The sequence below is a fragment of the Lithobates pipiens genome, unplaced genomic scaffold (genome assembly GCF_037356315.1).
Source record: "Lithobates pipiens isolate NorthernLeopardFrog02 unplaced genomic scaffold, aLitPip1_a1.2 Scaffold_10, whole genome shotgun sequence".
NCBI classification, from domain to species: Eukaryota; Metazoa; Chordata; class Amphibia; order Anura; family Ranidae; genus Lithobates; species Lithobates pipiens.
Genome location: NW_027507686.1, coordinates 52,442,786 through 52,464,501, shown reverse-complemented (window position 1 = coordinate 52,464,501; position 21,716 = coordinate 52,442,786). Strand labels below are relative to the sequence as shown.

Sequence of the window (21,716 nt, the reverse complement as noted above, 5' to 3'; positions counted from 1 at the left end):
CTTCCTCGCCGCCGGCCTCTTCTCCCGACTTCGCGGGTCTTGTCCCCCTCTTCGGTTCTTCTGCCGGGCCACCGCGCCTTCTTATAACTCTTTTAGAGGCGGTGGCCCGGTCTTCTGCTGCCGCCGCAGCCCGTTCTTCTTGTTTTTTTTTTTTTTTTTTTTTTGAAATGTCTTAAAGGGCCCGTTTTTTTTTTTTTTTTTTTTAGGTTTTTTAACTTTTTTTTTTTTTTTTTTTTTTTTTTTTTTTACACCTAGGGAGAGGGGGGGCGGCGCCCGGGCGCCCCCTATGGGCGGGCCGCCACTGCCCAGGGTGAGCCTGATGTCTGCTAGGCAGGAGGAAGCAGTGATCGGGCTGCAGTCTGTGTACGGTCGCTTGCTCCGCCCACCTGTAGAGGACCTCTATTAAAGGCCCTATCCAGCCTGAGAGGAGCCTGTGCCCAGGAGAAAGGGTGTGTTGCTGCCATAAAAAGGAAGCTGGCAGTAGATTTGGGCACGTCCTCCTCCCTGCTTTTCGATTCTTCAGCTGCCACCCCTTGTCTGCGACCGCCCACCGGCTCCCTCCTGCATGCAATCATCGGCAGGCAGTGTGGGCTCACTGAAGTGCTTCGGATCCCCCCTGCACTCAGCATTAGTGCGGGGTGGTCTGACACTATGTCATTAGTGAGATGGCGGAGGAGGGGAGATACATCATCAACAGAGCAGTCTCATCACTCTCGGGCAGTCCAGTCTGAATGATGTGTACGGGTCTGGAGCAGATGAAAACCCGTACACATCATTAAAAAAACCGGACTGTCCGGGTGAAACCCGTACAGGTGGCAACCCTACTCAGCACAGAGCTCTGAAGGAATGGCACCAATGTTCAGTTTCTTCAAAGTACATGCGCTGGTGATGTCACTGGCTGCTGCTCACTGGAATATCTCCTAAACAGTTAAACACATTTATTAAATATTCCTATTACCTACATGTAAGCTTTATTATAAACTTACCTATAGGTAAAAATGTCATAAAAGACTTTACCGTACTATGACTTTAATTCAGAGTGGATAATCCATCTCCATCTAGTGGTCGTTTTATAAAGACACTTCAATCTATACAATTCGTATTTGTCTTGAAAGGCAGTACCCTTTACAAAATCCATGATCACCTCCTAATCAATATCATCAACTAAAAATCTAACAAATAAAAAGAGACCGCAGGTGAAACGTGTTCCCCTCCCATGCAGGAAATGTGCACAGAACGCCCCTTTCCTGTGTGAACAGACCCTCAATGTCACCCCAAACCCGGGTAGCAGTCTTGTGACAAAATATGCTTGGCTCTCCGCTGGAAAAAAAAAGTACAGGAGCTACTTTGGCGCTGGCTGCCCTATGCTGTCACACAACAAATGCACCAAAACAAAGCAATGTGTCGGCCAGGTGTGAAGGCGGCCTGATTGTTAATGACAATTAAATATATGGCACATTGAACAATCTTTTCAGTCTTTTAATTGTATAGATCATTATTTTTCAAACTTTTATCAGTCAAGGCACCCTTTAAAAAATATGGACAGTCTGGGGGCTCCCCATTTCAAAAGGTAAAAACTATTCTAATAGTTTTGCATAACACAGCAGCATCCACACATGTAGGACCCCCAACATTAGGGGGGATTTATTCTTCCAAAGCAAATCATCTTTTATAAACTGGTATTGACTAGGATTCCAAGGTTTCTCTTTTCCCTCAAATCTTCTCCATCACTCAGCTAAAGTGCCCTCAAGAAGGTTGTAATGGTGCACAATGGAAACCTGTGGATAAAAGGCAGCTTTATCCACATGCTGGCTTGTATGCAATTTTGGGGCAATTTTCAGGCATTTTGCCAAGGCACCTCTGAAGAAACCTCACGGTGCCCCAGGGTGCCTGGACATCCTGGTTGAAAAAAGCTGGTATAGATAATATGGTTATATATATATATATATATATATAACATTGTTTTAAGTCCCTCTTATGCTGGGTTGTCTCTGCCCAGACAATCCAGTGTTGTCTTGCTGCGATCCGCTACTCAGTTGTCACATCCTGGGTCCCATGCTGCCATCCTGGTCATTGAGAGTTGGCTGCCTCTTCTGGGTTCAGGCACAAGCCCCGCCCCCACCCCTCCAGATGATCCACACCAGCACGCCACGTCTGCCTATCAGATGCTGCGGATCCCTTCTCCTGTAGCCTCCTAGGATACATGATGTGGTATCCCAGGAGAGTGGTATGAAAAAAGTTAACTGAAGAATAGCATTTTACTATACAGAGGGGGGTGGGGGCTGTGAGTGCATGTAGGGGGGGTCATTTTAGGATTTTAGGCTCCACTTTAAAGTGTATCCCCAGCCAACTTTCACAAGGTGGCCTTCCTTATTGCCATCATGTCTGCGAGGTGAGTGCTAGCAATATTGTCTTGTATAAAACTTGTATGGACAAGGTTGTCTTGAGGCCTGGAGCCTCCTTTCATCGTAAAGTGGATGTAAACCTGATTCATGAACTTTTTTCATGTGCTCTGATTAAACCAAGAGTCCTTTGGTGAAATCGATTGGTCAGAAGTGACGATCTAGTGATCCTCTCTCCCATTCGCTAACATACTTTTGACCAATAGATTCCAAGCCTGCCCACCACGACAAGGTAGACTCTTCTAGGGCAGGACCTACACTAAACTACACTAAGCTACCCTACTGGATGCTAGTCATCGTTTTTCTAATGTTGGATGTATGTTTGTAGTAGGCCTCGTCCTATAATCTGTGTGTGCGATCTGCTCTCTCCTAATCAGTCGTTTTATTTCCTTCAACCCCTCCAAATCTTGCAGTGTATGGCTATCTAAATGTGGTTCTAAAGCCCTAAGTTTTATCACCTTAATGCATTCTATGTACTAAGGAGAAGGACCTTCTCTGCTGACGCTGCCCACCCAACCCCCCTTTTCCTTACCTGAGCCCATCCGATCCAGCTTCTACCAATGTCTCTCTCCTCATTGGACAGACTGATAGCAGTGGGAGCGATTGGCTACAGCTGCTCTCAATCAAATCCGATGACATGGGGGTGCGCGGTGGCCCGAGTCCCGCTTTCTGTGTCAATACATGCAGCAGCGAGTCTCGGGAATGAGCACGCACAGGTGCCCCCAGGGAAAGCGGCTTTCCGTGGGGGCACCCGATGAAGTTTTTTTTTTTAAATAAAAATTGCCAGTCTAAAAAGATCTGTTATTACTATACTTATACGTTCATACAATTTTTTTTGTTTGTTTTTTTTTCTCATCAAACATCAATTACTGTAAAACTGCTAGAAGTATGCTGTATAGAGGAAAGATGTTAAATATTTATACAATTACATGTATACATTTTATATACATCTATACATTTTTTTTTTCCAACCCTTAACTATTAGGCAGTGGCAGCTGGTGACGTTTTAGGATGGGGGCGCAAGACCCCGCCCCTTCAGACCACCGCTCACTCAAGTGCAAGTCTATGCACTTGCTCGGTCAGTCGATCGCGCTGGAAGCTGTGGCGCGATCGGCTGCACCACAGAGCGCTCTTTTTTTGGCCAAATGAAGCACCTCGTCTGCAATCTTGTGATTGCATAGACGTGGCGCTTCCTATATTGCACTGCGCCCGGCGCCAGTGCACATAGGGAGGGAAATGTAAAAAAAAAATTCTTAAAGGGACATGTTTAAAAAAAAATCTTTTTTTTTTGTATTTTTTTTTTTTTACTACATGGGAGGGGGGTGGTCAGCGCCTGGGTGCCCCCTGTGGACGGGCCTCTACTGGGCTTTGGGCTGCAGGTTTTGGGATATGGGCTGTGGGCTTTGGACTGTGAGCTAAAGGAGAGGTTTGGGAATTAATGGAGAATGACAGAGGGAGGCACAAACATGCCGAGACAATTCCATGACAAATAGTTTACAAGGACGTTAACTAAAATATCTATCTTTTTATTTGATTTTTTTTTTTTTTTAACAAGACCAAAAACATACATACTATTTTATCCTATCACTATCCTATCTCTATTTACAAAATATATAAATATATAATCATTTTTTCTTCTTTTTCTTTTTCAAACAGAGGTGAGGGGAAAGGGAGGGGTTTGGGAGTTAACAGAGGATGTGACGAGGAATCGGAAACGCACATAAGAAACAATTTCATGACAAATAATTTACAAGTACATTGACTTAATAATATCCATCTTATCTATAAAAATCTATACAAGAACAAAAATCATACATACTGTCTTATCATATCACTATCTCTTCTATGTTTACTAAAAAAAATTTTTTTTGCATTTTTGAATTTTTTTTTTTAAAACAGAAGTGAGGGGAAAGGGAGAGGTCCGGTAGTTTAACCACTTCATGCCCAAAGTATGTGATATGACGTCATAGACTTTGAGGGGGATATCTGAATAATGCCTGGATTGTATTTTTTCGGCCAGCGACACTGCGCACCGTAAGAACAATCCCAACAGCTCAGCCGCTTGACCGTTCTTACAGGCAGCAGGAGGGGATGCCCCCCCCTCTGCCACTCTCCGGTGCTCTTCGTGGGCTTGCCTGTACAATCGGCGACCCAGAGAAAGAATCGGTCACCAACGGAAGTTTACCGTAGAGATTTATGACGCTATGTCACATCCGGGCCGGCGGATGTAAACAAAGCCGAGAGCGTTCATTTTATTTTATTATTTTTAACAATCTCAGCCTTTCCAGCCTGGAGGAGAGATGTGGGGTCCATAAAGAGGACCTGTCACACACTACTCATATAGTAAACTCTGGTTTAAAAATATATATTCAATTTAAGTATGTGTTCTTAACCCAAAAAAGTAGCTATGGGCTTTCTTCTCCCCAATTAGCTGCCCAATCACACTTCTTTTGTGTACTTTGGTAAAGAAGTGACACTAAACTCCAGTCCCTTCATTTATTTTATGATCCAACTTCCTGAAAATGGCAATGGGCTTTAGACTTTATGCTATGGGCTATAAGATTTGGGCTATAAGCTTTGGGCTCTGAGCTTTGTAATGTTCATAGAGCAGTGTACATGACTGCAACTAACGTGCACTGCTCATTTGAAACAGACGTGAGGGGAAAAAGAAGGGGTGTAGGAGGACCATTAACTAATGGATGTGTATGAATTTTTAATGAAAAATAAGGATATTGTTTAGTGGAAAAAAAAAATCCGGCCTCCTCCACCCCTTATATCCAACAATCCCTCTCCATCTTTGTAAGATTAAAAAAAAAATGTGTTTTGCTGTTTATATGTTGAGTTTGTAACTACATTTTGTAGTCTGGTCTGGAATCCTCAACTTCATCAGGATGAAGGGACTCCTTTTCGGTGATAATTGTCTGAAGCACTCACCTGGAAAGCTTGAAGCTGCATCAGGATAAAGCGACTCCTTGGGCACTGATGAGATGGCACTGATGAGCACTGATGGGCTGCACTGATGAGGTGGCTTTGAGGTTGGAACTGATGGGCACTGACAGGAAGCACTGATGGGCACCAATAGGCAGCACTGATGTGCCACTGATGGGAACTGATAGGTGGCACTTATAGGCAACACTGAGGTGGCACTGATGGGCACTGATAGGCAGCACTAACATGTGGCACTGACAGGTGACACTGATGGGCAGCACTGAAAGGTGGCACTGGGCAGCACTGAGGTGGAACTGGTTGGCACTCGCAGGTGGCAATGGTTGGCACTGGCAGGTGGCAATGGTTGGCACTGGCAGGTGGCACTAATTGGCATGTGTCACTGGTTGGGATTGGCAGATGGCACTGGATGGCAATGGTGGGTTTCACAGCCGATAGTGTAACTGAATGCTCTCTGCAGCACTGCGGCGTGTGAAACTGTATGGAGAAAGAGAGGAGCTGACAAATTCAGAGTGATGTCGGAGGTGGTCAGGACACGGGGTGGGCGGGACCCGGCAGCTATCCAGCCAATGATTGGGCTGTTTAAGAAAGGGGCAGGTGTTGGATAGCTGGGTCTCGCCCATCCCGGGTCCCGCCCCCCCCGACATTCAACCTCAATTTTGACAGCTCCTCTCTCTCTCCATACAGTTTCACACCGTGGTGCTGCTCTGCCAACAGAGTGTGGAGAAGGGAGGAGGAAGCTCTCGCCATGTCAGCGGCTGTTGCATTGCTCCCTTCCTGCTCCATCCCCACTCCTGCCGCTAATAACTTTACCAGACAGTGCTCTGTGTGTGGAGGGCCTACGAGGCCTGCAAGGCACCTCCACTTTCCCAGTCAAGACCCCACAGCCCGCTCTGTAGCAGGGGCACCTGTCACTGACAAAAGCCCAGGCCCCGGGGCACAATTTCTAGTCGCAATGGTGACCTGGCGCCTGGGATTTGTCGAGCCCTGCTCTATAGGGATCATTACCACATTACCACCTATCGATTACCTCATACTCATCGTCCTCATCGTCCTCTTCAAAAATCTGAAAGTAAATCATCCGCTGTTCAACGTTAAAGTACCACACATTACCATTTTCATCAAGCTGAACCTCAAACCTGTCGTTGAGCCACTCATCGATGTCAATGTCAAAGTGGATTCCGTGGTCCTGCTGGTCCTGCTGGGGGATGGCAATAGGAGCACGGCACAGTGGACAGGTTGCGCTTTGCTCGATCCAACGTTGGATGCAGCCCATGTGGAACTCGTGAGCGCAGGTCAGAATGGCCGTGTCTTCTCCAGGTTCATACCCTAGAAGACAAATTGAACATCTCACCTGCTCCACGCCACGCAGCTCCATGGCCGGCGGCGGTGCTGGAAGATGTTCAGCCACCCTGTCGCGGTCTCTCGGCGAACGGCTCCTGTTCCTGGGTGGGTCCGCCTCCTGTCTCCGCTGATGTGGGGCTCTGGATCGCGTCCTGTGGGCGATTGGTGACTCGTCGCTGTCCTGGCGTGAGCGCCTTCGCCGGGATCTGGGACGTGAAGGCCGAGGCATCTTGTTGAAAGTCTGTATACCTGCAAAAAACTATAAAATTAATGATAATATTCTAATAAGGGTTAGTAATAGCGATAAATATCAATAAAAATTATAAAAATTGTGGTTATTTGCCATCAGTCGCTGAAAATCACAGTGAAATACGGGAGCTCATAGGTTTGCTAATCTGACAGAACTTCGCTGCTTTTAAAATTCAACATCTAAGCAGTCAGACGTTCTAAGTCCTGTATTTCACTATAGAAACTAACTTTACTGTTATAAATACGTCTAAAATGCAAAACTCTGGTGGGTGTAACAACATCTACCCCCCCATCAACCCCCTTCTGTGTTCACTCATCTACCCCTCATAACTCCCCCTTCTGTGTTCACTCAACTACCCCTCATAACTCCCCCCTCTGTGTTCACTCATCTACCCCTCATAACTCGCCCCTCTGTGTTCACTCATCTACCCCGGATCACCCAACCATGTTCACTCATCTGCCCCTCCATCACCCACTTCCTTGTTCACTCATCTGCCCCCCCATCACACCCCCCCGTGTTCACTCATCTACCCCTCCATAACTCCCCCCTCTGTGTTCACTCATCTACCCCGGATCACCCAACCGTGTTCACTCATCTACCCCTCCATCACCCCCCTCCATGTTCACTCATCTGCTCCCCATCTTCATTCATGTATCACCCCCCCCCCTCTCCCAATTACCTCCCTCAGTGCTCACTAACCCACCATTCACTCATCTGCCCCATCACCCCCCTCCCCATCCATGCTCACTAACCCCCCATGTTCACTCATCTATCTCACCCCCCACCTGTTCACTCATCACCCCCCCTTCCCTAATCAACACCCCTGTATTCACTCATCTGCCCCCCATCACCCACCTCAGTGCTCACTATCCCCCCCCCCCCCACCCCGTGTTCAGCACCACCTGAATCGGATGACCAATTCCCAATAAGTACTTCCTGTATTACTTTTGCTGATATTTTAATTGCTGTTGTGAAATTTTATGCGTTCAGCTGGACATTTCTATCCCCTCCATGTCATCCTCCTGGAAGAAGTCTGTTTTTTTTATCAGCAAAACAAGCTGTCATGCAGATGTAGCAGTTAGAGGGTTGAGCCAAACCATGTGCCACTGATAGGTGATTGCAGTGATCAGCTCTTTTATTTATTTGTGTAAAACCTTTATCCCAAAAAATCTGTCATTCTAACTGCTTGTGAGTCTAAAGTGTGACCTGGAGATTGGCTCCAATTTGGTAGTATATGTAAATCTGCTAGTACATCTAATCCCCCCTCCCCCCAGACCAACAATGCTTCTGTCCTAAGATGTGCCCCCTGTGCTCCTTCATCCAGAGTGGGGGCAGTCTAGTACAGGAGGTATGTTACTGGCCAGGTTACCAAGGGGAAGAGCCTTCGGCCCTTTTCACACGGGCGGACCACTCAGGTCCTCCTGTCAGTTTTTTAGGGCGACCTGAACAGAGGCTCCATACAGGTCTATTGTGGGTCGGATGTCAGCGGAGACATGTCCACCGACATCCGACCCGCTAAAGTCAGACGGATGGAAACCCTATTTTCCATCTGTCTGGCGGATCAGATGAAGACGAACTCTACAGTCTATCTTCATCCCATCCCCCATAGGGGAGAGCGGAGCTCTGATAGGTCCATCCTGCACAGTGTACAGAGATGGAGCTGTCATCTGCCTGCTGAGCGGGGATCAACAGAGCGATCCCTACTGAGCAAAGCGGAGTCCGTACACGGACACGTCCATGTGAAAGAGCCCTTAGAAAACTAATACAGCCACCACATCTACTGATCGTTTAGCTGCAATAGATGACATCCAATCAGGCGGCTGGCTGAACGTGTCGCCATACTTCTGGTTTTAGCGGCACAGATGGCAGGCGGGTGTCGGGGGACACATCTCTGCTGACATCCGTCTCCCTATAGGAGTCAATGGGGGGCCCGCTCAGATCCACTTGAAAAATGCACAGATCAGAGCGCGCCGATCATGTGGGAGGGGCCAAAACGTTGGTGTGCATCCCGACTTCCTTTATTTACTCTTCAGGTACATTTCATGTTATATTCCAATGGAGAAGACGATTGAAGTGGGAAATAACGGTGACATATGTAAGGAGATGTCAGGAACACTTAGGGCTGCTTCACTCCGCCAAAACGCCTTCCGCATGTGTTTTGCATGAATGTGTTTAATGCGTTTTTGGTGCGTTCCGGTGTGTGTTTGATGCACTTCCAGATGCTTTTTTCTTTTTCTTTCAGTTTTTCACTGTATTGGGGTCCGGTGCATTTTTGATGCATTCCAGTGCAGTTTTTTATGCGTTTTATTGCCTTCCAGTGTAGCAAAAATGACACTTTTTTTCTGGAACTGGAAAGCCCTGGGGCACTGCACTGGGGGCACCTATGTCATTGGAAACCATATAACCTACTTTCCAATGCGTTTGGGGGAAAAATGCACTGGACTGAATGTGGTGTGAATTATGTTTTTTTTTTATATATATTTCGGACATTAACCGCTTAAGGTCCGGAAGATTTACCCCCCCCCCATTAATGACCGAGCCATTTCTTGCGATATGGCACTGCGTTATTTTAACTAACAATTGCACAGTCGTGCGACTCTGTACCCAAATAAAATGTCCTCCCCCCCACAAATACAGCTTTCTTTTGGTGGCATTTGATCACCTCTGCTTTGCTGTTTTTGCTCTAGAAACAAGATAGATAGAAAAAAAAAGACAATTTTGGAACAAATAAATATTTTTTGCTTTGTGCTATAAGGGCCGATTCACACTGATTCGCTGTGTGAGATCGCATGTGATTTGCACCGCACTGCAGTGCAATTCACATGCAATGTCCGTGCGATGCCATTTCAGCCATACAGATAGTCGCATTCGGGCCAAACTCGTACAGGAAACTATTTTTGGTCTGCACAAGAATTGAATCGCAGGGGTGTTCACACCTATGCGATCCGATTCATGGCCAAACTGACAGTTCGCAGTGCGGTATGCGAGCTGAAATGGGGGCGTCATTAACATTATATTGACACTCAGAGTGGTTCGCATATGGCAATGTGAAGTGCTGTGCGAGTCGGGTGCGATGCGGGAACTCACAGGGTTTCTGCATCGCACTGGTGTGAACCCAGCCTTAAACACATCCGATAAAAAATGTAAAAAAAAAAAAAAATCACATTTCATTATCAGTTGAGGCCAATATGTATTCTGCTACATATTTTTGGTACAAAATCCCTATAAGCGAAATATTGATTGGTTCGCACAAAAGTTATTGTGTTTACAGACTATGGGATATATTTATTGGAATTTTTTTTATTGCTTTTTTTTTTTTACTAGTAATGGCGGTGATCAGGGACTCATAGCGGGACTGGGAGATTGCAGCTTTAAAACTGGACACCTTACAAGCACATTTTTGTGAAGCAGTGACACCAATACAGTGATCAGTGCTAAAAATATGCACTGTCACTGTACTAATGACACTGGCAGGGAAGGGTTTATCAACTTGGGCGATCAAAGGGTTAAATGTGTGACCAACGTGTGGTACTGTGTGTGCTCTGTGCTGTTTTCTACTTCCTGCTTTGCAGGGAGAAACAAACCGCACATTGCTGCTGTCAGAAGAGATTACATGGGGCTCTCTCAGTACATATTGTTAGCACTGATCGCTGTATTAGTGTCACTGGTTCCCACAAAGTGTGAAAAGTGTCACTAATGCCGCGTACACACGAGTGGAATGTCCGACAGAAAAAGTCAGACGGAATCTTTTCATCGGATATTCCCATCGTGTGTGCGCCTCATCTGACTTTTTTTTCGAAAATTCTAACGGACCTAGAAATAGAAAATAGTTTTAAATATTTCCGGCGGAACCAATTCCTATCGGGGAAAACCCTCGTCTGTATGCTGTTCCAAAAACGACGCATGCTCTGAAGCAAGTACGAGACGGCAGCTATTGGCTACTGGCTATTGAACTTCCCTTTTCTAGTCCCGTCGTACGTGTTGTACGTCACCGCGTTCTAGGCGGTCGGACTTTGGTGTGATTGTGTGTAGGCAAAACACACGATTTTCCGTCAGAAAAACCTTCGGAGTTTATTCCGAAGGGAAAACCAGTCGTGTGTAAGTGGCATTAGTGTGCGATTTGTCCACCGCAATATCGCAGTCCCGCTATGAGTCACTGATTGCTGCCATTACTAGTAAAAAAATAAAATATGTTCCCGGATTTCATTTTAAAAATCTGGTCACCTTATTTTAGGGTGAAATATGTAACCTGTTTCCAGTGCTGTAGCTGCCCTACAAAGTCCACACCTCATCAGTGCCACCTATCAGTGCCCATCAGTACTGCATATTAGTGTCACTGTCACATGACATAAAAAAAAAGTATCAGCAATCGGTATCAGCAAGTATTTTATAAAAAAAATGATCAGTACTTGTACTCCGTCTTAAAGTGGTATTGGGACAACCCTATTTAAAAATGGAAGTATAGGTAAAACGTTTTATTTTTTGATAGAGCAAGAGAGTGTTATAACCCCTGCCAGATTTTTTATTATTATTATTATTTGTTTTCACCATCTGTGTCCCATTTTGGAGATTTTCCCTCACTTCCTGTCTCATAGCCAAACAGGATGTGAGAGGAAGCATACAGTGCCAGACCGTCAGAGCCCATGCCATAAATGGCGGCTCCTATGCTCATGGGCGGGAATGACGTCATAGCGCCCCTGGCCACTCATGTACCCGGAGGCCATGAACCCGGGAGGCCGGATGAAGATGGAAGTCCTGTCAGCAGTGAAAGTGCGCCATTGCATGGCTTTGTTTTAAGGTAAGTCTCTATTAATGTGCTAGTATGCGATACATACTAGCACATTATGACATTGCCTTACGGTGGAAGTTTTTTTTGTTTTGTTTTTACTGAAGTTTACTACCGCTTTAAGGGAATCCCTGGGGGAACCCCAAGTGACCAGAACTGGTGTCCCCATTGGAAGATTTCATCTCAATTATTTTTCTGGGGACACCCCAAAATGTGGGATTTTCTTTACTTTCAATGATAATGGTAATATATATAATATATATACTGTAGATACATATATATTTTGTTATAAAATGTTGAAAACTGGAAATTTTTCTCCTTCATTGATATACAAATGATAAAACTGCTTTGATGGGCACTGATGAGGTGGCACTGAAGGGCATTGATAGGTGACACTGGTGGGCACTGAGAAGGGGTACTAATAGGTGGCACTGATGGGTGGCAGTGATGGGCACTGGTAGGTGACAGTGATAGGCAGCACAGCAAGGTGGCACTGATTGGCATCTCTGGTGGGCATTGATAGCTGGCACTGATTGCTGGCACTGATTTGTGATTCGTGCCACTGTGGGCACGGGCAGGCGGCACTGGTGGGCACAGATGAGATGGCTGTGCATCTTCCTCTTCGGGACTGATGTCCTTTGCACAGAAGCCAGTGATTGGCTATTTTTTCTCCTCGCGCTCCTCTCATTGGCTCGGTGATCACAGTGCGGGGGGAGGGGGACGTCTATTGATGGCCTCCTGGCAATGTAGGTCCACACTGTAGCCGTCATTCGGCTATAATGCGGATCTGAAGGGGTTAATATTACAAAGCACTTTAATTCTGTATTTTGCTTGGGGATCTATTCAGGTTAAATATCTGGGGCAGGCACTAAAGCCATATTATTTCTAGATTTTGTATATTCTTTATTACATCCGGAGATTCATTTTTGATTTTTTTTCAATCAAAACAAATGGACGTCCCCCCTCCCCCCCCACCTTGCTTTTTTTATTAGTTTTTTTAAAGGACTAACGTTTATAGTGCAACACCCCCCTCCCCCCCCATTACCCCAGTAGTATTTTCAACGTATATTAATCTTTATTTTCTTGCTCTCTTAATTTTTTTTCCCCACTGCTTGTGTGTGTAAAATGACATTTTTTTTCCCATTTATTTACAGTATATATCTCAATTTGCTGATATTGACTCCATTATAATATATTTGTTAAAAAAAATAAAAATACATTAAAACACAATTATGGCTTTGTTAATGTGTCTTTTTTTATTTATTTTCTATTCAGTCCAGCAGACATTGTGTGTGGTATTTGCAAGGCTGTTTAAATGGGCTTTTTCATGCATCCTCTGCAGCATTAAAAGGGTATACTGCAGGCCACATATTAACGAGGTGCATTGGCTCCATCAGATTCCGGGTGAAAGTGTGTTCCGCTAACTCCAAGCCAGGGTGTGGTATGAGCAGGGAAAAGTGTACCAGAGGTATGTGGCCTGAGCAGGCTAAGGTGTGTGCGAAGAGATCCAGTCAGAGTATGGGGTAAGGTCAGGCACGTCTTTAAGGCGGGGCAAAAGGGGAAGCTGCCCCGGTCCCAGTTATTTTTATGGTGACCAAAGCAGCTGTTCTTTGAGCCCAGGGTTGCTCATAGCTACAGGGGCCCATGCTGCCTCCCTATCATATCAGAGTAGCTGAGCGTTCTCCCCTCACACTGCTGCACAGGCATTACAGGTCTCGGGTCTGCTGTGCTATCACGGGGAAAAGGCGCGGCTGCAGGTTGTCTGTGTGCTCGCAACCTCCTGCCCACCCCCCCTCCTGTCAGCAGCCAGCTCTGTCTAATCACTGCTAGCTCCCTCTTCCCCCTCCCTCCAGCTAAGCAGAACGAGCTGCCAATCAGAAGAGACTTGAGGGGCATGAATGGGACATGTAGTCTCAAGGAATGGCCTATTCACCAAAGTCCATGGGGCCTGAACTCAACCCGCTTTTTGTAGAGGGAACAAGATTTGCCCAGGCAAAAATTCACCAGGATGGCGCAGTGTTATGGGAGAGTTGGTGAGCGGTACAGCAGTACAGTTACAGTCCCCCCCGTGAGAGACTGAGCTGCTGAAAAACCACCAAGTGAGTACTATGTGGGGGAGACTGGAAGAGTGAGAAGACGTGTTGCTGAGCCACTGCCAGGATATAGACCTTGCTGCAGTGCCTACTGGAGATGTCACAGGCAACCAAGCAGTGAGCTTTAATGATGCGCTGTTGTCTCTAGCAACCATTAAGTGGTAATGATGCACAGTAACCAATAGCAGGGGTCGTCCAACTACGGCCCTCCAGTTGTTTAGAAACTACAATTCCCATCATGCCTAGTCATGTCTGTGAATGTCAGAGTTTTACAATGCCTCATGGGATGCGTAGCTCCAACAGCTGGAGGGCCGTAGTTTGAGGATCCCTGATCTATAGCAACCAATCAGTGAGCTGTAATGTGCAGTAACTTTTAGCAACAAAGCAGCCGTAATGTGTGCTGTTTCCTCTAGCAACCAGTTATTGAGTGGTAATGATGTGCTGTATTCTCTGGCAACCAATCTCAATTGCTGCCTGATCTGCTGCAGTAAACTGATTTTGAGTCTTGCTGCTCTCCTAGCAGTTGGAGAGCAAAATTTACCAAAACTATGTAGCTGAATACATATTGGCCTAAATTGATGAAGAAATTATTTTTTTTTATTGGATATGTATTATAGCAGAATGTAAAAAAAATTGTTTTCATTTTTTTTTTTATTTTTTGTGTTTTTTTTTGCGCAAAAAAAATAAACTGCAGAGGTGATCAAATACCAAGGAAAAAAAGCTCTATGTGCGGGGAAAAAAGAACATTCATTTTATTTGAGTACAGCATCGCTCGACCGCGCGATTGTCAGTTAAAGTAACGCAGTGCTGCATCGCAAAAAATGGCCTGGTCATTAACCACTTGCTTACTGGGCACTTAAACCCCCCTCCTGCCCAGACCAATTTTCAGCTTTCGGCGCTCACGCACTTTGAATGACAATTGCGCAGTCATACTACACTGTACCCAAATGATATTTTTATCATTTTTTTACAACAAATAAAACTTTCTTTTGGTGGTATTTCATTTTTATTTTTTGCTAAACAAAAAAAGATGGAAAATTAAAAAAAAAAAAGAATCATGTTTAAAGCGGTAGTAAACCCGCTAATGTTTTTTTTTTTTTTTTACCACCTGCAAAGCAAAAGACATAATGAGCTAGTATGCACCGCATACTAGCTCATTATGAAATACCTTAGAACGAGGCCCCGACATCTGGCCCGATCCACGCTGGGGGAGCTGACATGCTCCCTCAGCGTTTCTTCTGGGTATCGTGGCTCCGGCGCTGTGAGTGGCCGGAGCCGCGATATCGTCACTCCCGCTCATGCGCGCAGGAGATTTCTTTCTGGCCGGTCCGCCACTGCCGGATTTTACAGCCGAGAATCCCCTTGTGCGCATGCGCTGCTGCAGTCAGCGGTGCATACCGAGGGGAATATCTCCTAAACCGTACAGGTTTAGGAGATATTTTTTTAACCTACAGGTAAGCCTTATTATAGGCTTTCCTGTAGGTTAAAGTAAAAAAAAAAAAAAAAAGAGTATACAACCACTTTTAAAGTTTGTTATAAAATTTAGCAAACAGGTCATTTTTCTCCTTCATTGATATGTACTGATGAGGGGGCACTGGAGGGTACCGATAGGCACAGTTAAAGGCGGCACTGATGGGGACAGATAAGTCGGTACTGATGGGCACAGTTAAAGGGGCACTGATGGGCCCTGATGGGTGGCCTTGATAGGTACCACTGATAGATGGTACCACTGATAGATGTTTTTTCCAGTATCATACTTACCTAGGTGGATGCCGTATCTGTCCCCCGGCACCTCTACACTGAGAACCAAGCGATCAAACACTGTTGATTGCTCGGTTCTCACAACTCCATGAGCAGAGAGCTGCAGACTGTCAGTCACAGCTCTCTGCTCTGCCCCCTCCTCACTCATTGGAGTGCTCGGCTGTGGAGGGAGCGGAGGCCACATGCCCTCAACATTGGGAGTCTGTGACCCCTCAAAGCACCATATCCCCATGTTGATGTGGAGAATGGCCTCATCCCCACAACCCTGAGCGGTGGTTGTGGGGGTCTGCAGGCGGGGGGCTTATCAGAATCTGGAAGCCCCCTTTAACAAGGGGACCACCAGATCCCGGCCCCCCCTGTTTGAAAAAGAAAGTGTAAAAATGGTTAAATAAGACAAACACACTTTTGAAAAATTTCTTTATTAAAAATAAAAAAAAGATTCCACTCTTGCTATCCAGCGATGGATGATCATATCCAGCGATGGGGGATCTCTCAGTCCAGCACTGTCCATACATCTGTCTTCTGTCTCCACTGCGGAGACACTGCGGGGATCCCAGCACTGACGTTTCTTATATTATGAGGGCGGGGCCTCCCGTCACCTGACCCCGCCCCCTCTGACACTGGTGAGGGGAGCCAGGGATTCCCTAATGACGTATGGGTGACCCCGCCCCCTCTGATGTAACGGAAACCTGCGTTACATCAGAGGGGGGGCGGGATCACCCATACGTCACTGGGGAACCCCATAGCTTTCCTCACCAGCGTCAGAGGGGGCGGGGTCAGGTGTAGCCCAATCTAACCAGCAGCTCCTTTGGGGGTTAGTGCTACATTTGTATATATCTCTTTGGGATGTGGTGCCATTTTATATATATATATATATAATACATTTAATATATAAATGTCCAGACCCCAACCGGATAAAATAATTTTTGGGATGATTTACAGCAGAGACTGCGAGCCAGGACTTCTCGTCCACATCAGTGCCTGACCTCACCAATGTTCTTCTGCAAGAATGGTCAAACATTCCCATAGACACACTCCAAAACCTTGTGGACAACCTCCCCAGAAGAGTTGAAGCTGTTATAGCTGCAAAGGGTGGGCCAACTCAATATTGAACCCTACGGAATAAGACTGGGATGCTATTAAATTTCATGTAAAGGCAGGTGTCCCAATACTTTTGATAATATAGAGTGTGTATACACAAACGTTTAGAAATAAATGTAAACAAACATATTAAGAAATGAAATCATGGATGGTGTCAATAGGGCAGTGGCCAGTGTCAGTAAAACGGGAATATGTGCCGCACATGGTGATTAGGATGTGCCCAGGCTCACCCTGTGGGCATACCGTTGGGAATGCCATAACCCTGGTATCCTCTTCAACAGCGGGCGGTCCGCTTTCAGATAAAAGTGGTCTCTGCAATGGATTTGTCGCAAGATCACTTTTATCGTTGGAGGGAGAAGGGCCCCCCCGCCGTGCTGCGGCCATCTCCACCGCTTACCAGAGCTGTCTGTAGTGGCAGAGACTATCGCGTCCTCTTCCCTGTGAGGCTGGATGCCACGTGAGGGAAAGATGCCCCCACTCTGCTCCATACCATTGGATGGCGGAAGAGACTTCAAAGGTCACTTCCGCCTAATGGTTTTAAAAGGGGATTTTTTTTTTGTAAATAAAAAAAAGACATTTAAGTGTAAATGTGATATCTGAGGTCTGCTTGACCCCCAGAACTCACATTTAGGAGGTCCTGTCATGCTTTTTTTTAATCACATTTTTTTTTTTTAAAAGGACAGTGTACAAGTAAAATAAAGAAGAAAATTATTTTTTAAGTGCCCCGCCGAGCTCGCACGCAGAAGAGAACGCATACGTTAGTTGTGCCCGCATATGAAAACTGTGTTAAAATGCCAAGCCCTCTCTACCCCACACACACCCCCCTCTCTACTCCTCACACACCCCTCTCTACTCCTCACACCTCCCCCTACTCCTCATACACCCCCCTCTCTGCTCCTCACACCTCCCCCTACTCCTCACAACTCCCCCTACTCCTCATACACCCCCCTACGCCTCACAAACCCCCTCTCTCTACTCCTCACACCTCCCCCTACTCCTCACACACCCACTACTCCTCACACACCTCCCCCTACTCCTCACACACCTCCCCCTACTCCTCACACACCTCCCCCTACTCCTCACACACCTCCCCCTCTCTACTCCTCACACAACCCCCTCTCTACTCCTCACACACCCCCCTCTCTACTCCTCACACACCCCCCTCTCTACTCCTCACACACCCCCCTCTCTACTCCTCACACCTCCCCCTACTCCTCACACACCCCCCTCTACTCCTTACACACCCCCTCTCTTCTCCCTCTACTCCTCACACACCCCCCTACTCCTCACACCTCCCCCTACTCCTCACACACCCCACACCTAGGGTTGCCACCTGAACACATATGAATTACACAGGTTCTGAGGCTAAATTAATTCAGATAATGCACCAAGTGAGTTTACCACCTTAATCAGCCACAGGACCAACTGCTGGATGGAGAGGCACAGACATGGCAGGATCCAGGGGGTGCCGATTTACACCCAGATTTCAGTTGTGCCCTCCCTTTGATGTGATGCCTGATTGGCCACTGATCTCCCCCCACCATCGCCTGCACTCAGAGCTGGGAAAAGGCAATGGCATCCTGCAGCAGTGAGAGGAGAAGTGGCAGAGTGGAGAGATGGCATCGGACTGTACACACACACTTTGATTACCACCCCCCTATCTCCTCCAAGGGCTGCTCATCTCCTGGTGTTCTGTTGAGAAGTGCCCCCCCCATCGAATAGTGCCCGGTATGTACTGCGCATGCGCCGTACGGAACAGCACAACAGCTGATTTGCCGGTCAGATGGGCTGACGTAATCAGAGCATAGGGCGCACACCGTAGGAGGTATCTCTCGATGGGAGATACCATTTCACAGGCACAATTTAAATCTATACAAACAGCGGGGGGGGGGGACCGTAGTTCTCACATTGTGCATCGCTGCTGCTGGAGGGCGGCTAGTGTGTGTTGAAGAGCTGGTATTGTCTGTGTTGCAACCCGACCTTTCCCACAGGCAAAACCGGCCGTTCAACACAGCAAACCCGCCTGCAACACAGACAAAATCCGGACCATCAGCGCACTGTAAAGCCGCCCGCAACAGCGAGGCACAATGTGAGAACTACAGTCTCCCCCCGCTGTTTGTATAGGTTTCAATTGTGGCCCTGAAATGGTATCTCCCATCGAGAGATGCCACCTACGACTCCCTGGTCACGTCACTCCAGCTGATTGGCAAATCAGCTGAAGTGCGTCTCCGTCCTGCGCATGCGCGGGCACTATTCCATGGGGGGGCACTTCTAGACAGAACACCGGCAGCAGGAAATGTGGATGGGGGGCGGTAATAACACTGTGTGTGTGTACAGCCCAATGTCATCTAAGAGCAATCCTGTCTCATGTGCTGTAGGAGCGCTGTAATGACAGGAGAGGATGAGGAGGGGAAGGTCACAGGGAAATTGTACACAATGGAGGAGGGGAGGGGGGGTAAAAGTTTGTGCTTTGGATGTTTGTGGAGAAGGGGGATGGGAATTTATCTGTGCTGTGAGGTGTAATCAGGATGGGGGGGTGTATTTGATAGAAGGAGAAATAGGGGGGGATATGTGCGAGGACAGTTTTGGGGGATTTGAGCCGGATGGGGAATGTTTGCCCTAAGGGTGTGTGAATTTCTGCTAAGAGGGGGAAATTTCTTCTGGGGGAGATTTGGGTAGGGAGGAGGAATGTGTGCTAGAAAAAGGGTAATTTGGAGGGGGTTGTGGATTTGTGGGGGGATTTGCTCTTGAAGAAGGGATTTAGGGATTGTTTTTTTTTGCTAGGGGGGAGAATTTGTGCTAGGAGGAGGGATTGGGAGAATTTGTGTTAGGAGTGAGGGCTGGGGGAGGATTTGTGCTGGGAGTGGGGGTTGGGGGGATTTGTGCTGGGAGAATGGATTGGGGGGGTTGTTGTTAGAAAGGGGGGTTGGGGAGGATTTGTGTTAGGAGGGGGGGTTGTGGGGGAATTCTGCTGGGAGTGGGGATTTGTGCTAGTAGTGGGGGTTGGGGGGGATTTGTGCTGGAAGAATGGATTGGTGGGGTTGTTTCTAGAAGGGGGGATTGAGAGGATTATTGCAAGGAGGAGGGACTGGGTGGATTAGTGATTTGGGGGATTTGTTCTAGGAGGAGGGATTGGGAGCGGGAGGATTTGTGCTAGGAGAGGGAATTGGGGGGGGGGGTAGATTTCTGCTAGGAGGGGGATAGGGGTGGGATGTGAGTTGGTGGGGGGGGCATAATAACTGTGTAGTGGATACTCCCACTTTGAATTAGATATAATGATGAAAAGTGACCCGCTGCCGCAGGCACCCGATATCTTATGGGTATGTAATGTGATTGGTATATATATGGAATGGAGGGGCTGCTGTAGTGATTGCCAAATGAATTGATGCATCAAAGCTGACATGACATCGGTGTACAAGGATGTAATTAATGGCGATTCAAATAATGTGACAATAATGAGCAAATAAATATCCAACACGTGAGAATTCATATAACACAATCCAGAGCACTTTATGTGCTGATAACAGTAATAAATATATGAAAAGAAGGTGGAGATGAATGTATAAAATACGGAGGATTCATCTGTCAATGTGCAGCGATTGCTATGAAGACAGCGGAATATTAATAGTGATTTATAAACAGACGACTCCGAAGTAAAGGGGGAGATGAGAAATCTGAGGCGACTTTCACACTGAAAAATAGCGGCAATTTACCGCCGATTCCCCCATCCCCCCCCCGTGTGAAAATGCCCTAAATTGTTCTCTCTTGTAATCCTTTAATGTAATGGGGTGTCCCTTTCCAGTGTTGTAGGAGGGATTGGGGGGATTTGTGCTGGGAGGAGGGGGGCCCCTGTCATGGAGTAAGTCAGGGGGCCCCTGTCAGGAAGTCGGGGGACCCTGTTGTGTAGGAAGTCGGGGGGCCCCTGTCATGGAGGGTGTCGGGGGCCCCTGTCAGGTAGGAAGTCGGGAGGCCCCCGTCATGGAGGAAGTCGGGAGGCCCCCGTCAGGGAGGAAGTCGGGGGGGCCCCCGCCATGGAGGAAGTCGGGGGGGCCCCCGCCATGGAGGAAGTCGGGGGCCCCTGTCATGGAGGAAGTCGGGGGCCCTTGTCATGGAGGGTGCCGGAGGCCCCTGTCACGGAGGGTGCCAGGGGCCCCTGTCACGGGGAGTGTCAGAGGCCCCTGTCACAGAGGAAGTCAGGGGGCCCCTGTCACAGAGGAAAACAGGGGGCCCCTATCACGCAGGGTGTCCGGGGCTCCTGTCAGGTAGGAAATCGGGGGCCCCTGTCACGGAGGGTGTCGGGGGCCCCTGTCACGGAGGGTGTCGGGGGCCCCTGTCACGGAGGGTGTCGGGGGCCCCTGTCACGGAGGGTGTCGGGGGCCCCTGTCACGGAGGGTGTCGGGGGCCCCTGTCACGGAGGGTGTCGGGGGCCCCTGTCACGGAGGGTGTGGGGGGCCCCTGTCACGGAGGGTGTGGGGGGGGGCACCTGTCACGGAGGGTGTCGGGGGGGGGCACCTGTCACGGAGGGTGTCGGGGGGGGGGCTCCTGTCACGGAGGGTGCCGGGGGGGGGGGCTCCTGTCACGGAGGGTGTCGGGGGGGGGGGCTCCTGTCACGGAGGGTGTCGGGGGGGGGGCTCCTGTCACGGAGGGTGCCGGGGGGGGGGCTCCTGTCACGGAGGGTGCCGGGGGCCACTGCCTGGGATTTCTCGTCGGGGAAGGAGGAGAGAAAACACCGACGGATCATAGACAGCCAGCGGGGGTCACACACAACCTTTAGGGGCAGATCGGGAGGGAGAGACAGACCCCTCCCCCATCCCCACACTGGACCCGCCTCCCTGCTAAGGTGACATCAGAGCTAATGACACTTACTATAACTCCAAAAAAGCTGGGGGTGTAGTTTGCGGATATTCCACTGGAAGGCGCTGTGTCTAATCAGTCAAAAGAGCGGTGAGAAGATACGCCCCTCTCTGTGACGCAGCCGACAATGGTCAAAATGGCGCCGCTAGGCTGTCTTATACTCGCGATGACGTCACCCG

General features: G+C 47.9%; 1 long non-coding RNA gene across 1 annotated transcript in view; it reads left to right on the top strand.

Moving 5' to 3' along the window:
- Positions 1-12,850, top strand: part of LOC143930473 (uncharacterized) — a 39,318-nt gene extending 26,468 nt beyond the window's left edge. The window contains exon 5 of the long non-coding RNA XR_013262778.1: positions 11,836-12,850. This is a non-coding gene — a long non-coding RNA (uncharacterized LOC143930473). The remainder of the gene's footprint in view (positions 1-11,835) is intronic.
- Positions 12,851-21,716: the final 8,866 nt, after the last annotated feature.